This window comes from Coenobita brevimanus, chromosome 80 (assembly GCF_032717465.1).
Source record: "Coenobita brevimanus isolate Jiangsu-jjx chromosome 80, ASM3271746v2, whole genome shotgun sequence".
Lineage (NCBI taxonomy): Eukaryota > Metazoa > Arthropoda > Malacostraca > Decapoda > Coenobitidae > Coenobita > Coenobita brevimanus.
Window position 1 is genome coordinate 32,400,449 of NC_137033.1, and position 5,000 is coordinate 32,405,448.

The window sequence follows — 5,000 nt, forward strand, 5'->3', positions numbered from 1 at the left end:
ATGGGATGGGTCACGAGTTGAAGCAATGAACTGTGTGCCTCTCATATTCATGTGATATTTGATTGGAAGTACTGTATTTTTTGTTCCTACATACAAATTATCTATATCTGTGTTTTTGGTGGATCCTTTCGTAATTCTTAAGGCTATGCATTATGTTTTTTTAAAGCTTAACTTTGTTTGCAATAGTTAAGTTTAGGGTCCAGCTTGGGCTGGCATAATTTATGGTTGCTCTAACGAATTGCTTAAAGGTGGTTTTCATGGATTTTTCTCTTGTTCAAAAGTAGTGTCTATGTCTTCAAAACATCAAGTTTACACGATGCTTCTGCATGATATCACCTGCGTATTGAGAACAAATCATGTGTGTGTCTAAAGTAAGTCTGAGAGACTGGGGTTGTCTTTCCATGGGGAGTGCTTGGTTAAGGAGGGGCACATGTGGGTAAATTTGAGATTCATAACTGCCTGGAGTGAGGAGGGTGATAGTCGATTTGGTTGGTGAGGCATTCATTCTGTTTTGTCCTATCCAATTTTTAGTGAGATTAAGTTGGAACTGCTTCTTGAAACTTGGAGTGCTGTGAAGCTATTGCCATGTTGCCGGCATATAAAAGTACTGTTACTGAAGGGGAAGTGGCTGGCACATCATGAAGGAAAAGGTTAAATAGTGTGGGCGAAACGAATGAATCCTGTGAAACACTACTGATTAGTATTCTACATTTCAAACTTTGGTTTTAATTGAGAATTTAAGCTTGCCTACTAGAGAGAAAGTTGGCAGGATTTTTTTTTGTTTACACTTTCTTCCAAGTGTGTCCAGGATTCGTTTTGGTACTGTGTCAAAAGATTTGTTAATATCTCTACCTGCTTAGGTGGTTCGTAATGTGGGTGTTTCTTTGTGAAGGTGAATCCCTTTCAACAAGAAACAGCCACCATTAAAACTCACCTCAGAAGATATAAACATATGTCTCATATCCTATAGTTTAGCCTTTCTTGAGACTGTCAGGACATTTCTTGCAAAACTTTGTAAAATCTTGTTCATCACAAAAGACACACATCTTATTGTTTACTGTGGAATCTTTTACGTGTTTACTGTCAAGAGATTGTCAGTTCATAGAAATAACAAATTTCTCGAATTTTTTCTTACAGAACTATCGAAGGTCCAATTTCTTCGTAGATGGTCCCAACTGATGCTGATTTTCGTTCCACTCATGGCTGGCTAATTGGTTTTCCCTTTACTTCAGCTTGTGGGATACTTTCAATATTTTAACTTTTGTACAGGTGTTTGCAAAGTTGCATTAGGCCATCCTCAGTCTCCTTACAGGAGGAATTAGCTTATATATATATATATATATATATATATATATATATATATATATATATATATATATATATATATATATATATATATATATATAATATTGAATAAAGCATCCTTGATTTAAGAGCATGTTGAAGCAATGAAAGATGAGTTAAGTAATAATTAAGCAACTACTCATAAGCACAGAGTAGCATTCACAACATTTGTAAACATGGAATAGTTACCACTGAACTTAAACCAAACAAGTACCAAACATTCCCCTCTTTCTGCAGACCCATACTACTACTACACATGTTACTGATAATACCTGAATGCCTAATTCTTAACCAAGTCACATCTCATGTCCCTTTGCAGCCTCATAGCTTGGCTTTCGAGCACTACACTACACGAACATCATACTAACTAGCCTCACACGAGACACATTTGAGGGCCTTAAATGTGTACAACCTGCAGAATTACACTTCTCACAACAGTAGACATTAGTAAAGCCTTTGATGTCATTCCTCAACGCAAACTCATCACCAAAATATAAAACGTAAAGCATGGAGAATAACACCAAATGCTGGCTTGCCAAATACTACTCTGGTACACAAACACATTTAACGGTGTGAGACACGTCATCTCGAATCCGAAAAATTTCCTAATGGAGTTCTGTAGGGATTCATTCATTCACCCACACTTCAGTCTATACAAACGTGACACCTCCACATTAAATAGACCCAGAAACACTACATCATATGCAAATGACATTAACATAACCTTACACCATACTGTTGACACAGCCTGCATACAGCAACAAAACTTTGGTACCTCACCACACTTCAGGCATGGCCTGAAGAAAGTAGATGGACGATCGTTCCAGCCAAATCAACCATTTCACTCATTGCCAGGAGGACACATGAGCTCAGGTACTCCCCTACCGTCACACTTAACAGAGTACCTGTGACACAGACCTTCCACTAAGACACAGTAGGCTACTTATTTTCAAGAATCACATACATCAAGAGTCGATGTACATAAGATCAGAGCACATACAGGGGTAGACTCCGGTCAACAAAAAGAAAAACTCTCCTTACTCTACAAACAGTATATTAGATCAGTGATGACCTACTCCTCCCCAGGATGTGCCCCATTTTTTCTAACACTGAATACGATATCTTGTAGACCAAACAGAACACTGCACAATGCATCGTCACTGGCTGCACCGAAACCACTCCCCTAACTCACTTACACTTTGAAACTAAAGTCCTCCCTTTGTAAGAATATTTTGATATGAGAGATACAGAGTTCTACGCGGCAGCCTGTGCTAACACAAAACTTTCCTATCATTACACGACAGCGCCAAGCTACAAAACTACATACATAAAGCAATCACAACCCAGACATTACTAGACCCTCTTTAACAACATCCCGCCTCCAGGTACTTAAACTTTAGCAATGAAGAAATACCGATATACTCATTTTATGCGCAAGGCAATACAACAAGTCTCCTCCTCCCCCATTCCTCCCGACTTTCATCAGTCAGAGGTATGACAAATCAGGACATCACCCAGCCGTCCTCAGTTACGGTACCAGCTGAAGCTGGGGATGGACGGAATAACAGATGACACGTGCCCTGCTTGTAGAATTCGCCCAGACAATAACCACATAAAGGAGCACGGCATATTACATGCAACACTAAGATGAAACACAACATTAACGGTGCAAGGAACCTATGGGACGACCTGATAGGGCAGTAGCTTACGTGCAGTCGACGGGTCTTCTCGGCTAGGAGAGCCAAGGTTAAGCAACAGTAAAAACAACAGTAGCTACCACTGTTTTCGCAACTACCACTGTCGCTATACACTACCACTATCTCGGCAGCCACCACCATCGTCATACTACCAACATAACTACAACTACCCCCTTCACCACTACTATAAACATCATCACAATTACCACAACACCACTGCTACCTCCATCACCACAACTACCAACATCACCACAACTAAACCACCACCTCCTCTATCCCACCATCACCACAACTGCCGCTATCACCACAGTAACCACCATCACTACTACCACTACAGCAACAACTACCATCATCACTACAACTACAATCACTACCACCATCACCACAACTACGACCAGTACCACCATCACCCACAATAATGAACGCAAATTGACCCAAATATATCAAAGCAGAGAGAGAGAGAGAGAGAGAGAGAGAGAGAGAGAGAGAGAGAAAGACCGATAACAGACCACACACTGCTGTAAGCCACATATTATCGCTGGTTTAGGAGCATGCAAGCGCCTCTTCCATAGTCATTTGTCCTGAATATTACACCTCTCTGCTCAATTTATATATGTTAAATATCCACACAGGATGCTTACTAAAATACAATATATATAAACATGCCAAATACAGACATAAACTGGTGAGGAGGCGTTTGAGACGTGAATACGGGTCTGTAATATCATGCGCCTTACTTTAACAACACACTATCACTAGCTGCCAGTTTCCAAGCCAAGGTCCTGACAAAGTTTCGTATAAACCTTGCCCTGCACAGCGAATTCTTTGTTATACAAGGGTCTCAGGTTTCCCTCTGGCTTTATCAATCTATGCGGTCCATTAGACAAGAGATATTAAGATGCAAACTCTTTCTTTGGCATAAAAAGGTTTAACTTTCACTTATTCTGGTCGCTTTTCCATACCTACCTAAATCTTACCTACTTGCAGTACTTTCCTACCTACCGTATCTCCCTGCCTGCCTGCCTACCTCCCTGCCTACTGCTTTACCTATTTTACTGCCTGTCTCCCTGCCCTCCTGGTTAATTTCCTTTCTCCCCTCCCTTCTGCTACTTTCATACCTATCCACCTGACTTTCTACTTACTTCCCTGCATCTCTTCCTACCTCTCTACAGACCTCCCTACCGACCTTGCTGCCTACCTACAAATGTACAGTGCATCCCTGCCTCCCTACCTACTACCCTGGCTACTTATCTACGTACATCGCTGCCTAGCTCACTGCCTACCTTCTTTCCATACCTACTGTCCTAGCCACCGAACTCCCTGACTGCCTCCCTGACTGCCTAACTCTCAACCTACCTCCCTACTGATCCCCTTACCTATCTCTCTGGCAACCTCCCTACCTTCATTCTTGCCTACCTCCTTCCCTTCAAACCTGCCTACTTGTCTCTCTACACACCTTTCTATTTACCTATCGCCTTTCCTGCCTACCTAACTATGTACTTCCCTCCTCACCTAACTGCCTGCCTCCTCCCGTTAATGGTTAGCAACACAGGCGAATATATGCTATTATTCTTTATTGTTATTATGTATGCGTATATTTATTTATTGGAATTTGCCACTCTCGTGTGGGTTGCATCAAAATTGTGATGAGGGCATAAATTATTGCATTTTTACCACCCATTCCATTGGTCCCAGTGTTATGCATATACACCAGACAACATTAGTTTTACTCATTGTGACCACAGGGTTGCTTTGAACGTACTGACCACTCTGACGGGAACACAGCGCCAGGTGGAGAGGATTCATCTGACATCCCAATCGTCGTCAGGGTCGGTCTATAACAGAGGTCTCTAAAACGCACACAAAAGGACGGAAGGACGGAAACCTGTCCTCCCAGCTCAAGTGGGCAAAGATCCTAGACTTGGGCGTCTGGAATACTGAAAGATCCCTGGGTGCGCA

At 41.7% G+C, this 5,000-nt stretch overlaps 1 protein-coding gene across 1 annotated transcript in view; it reads right to left on the reverse strand.

Annotated features, from left to right (window-relative positions):
• The window catches only part of LOC145409320 (uncharacterized), a 554,443-nt gene that overhangs the window by 548,759 nt on the left and 684 nt on the right, over positions 1-5,000 (reverse strand). The window lies entirely within an intron of this gene.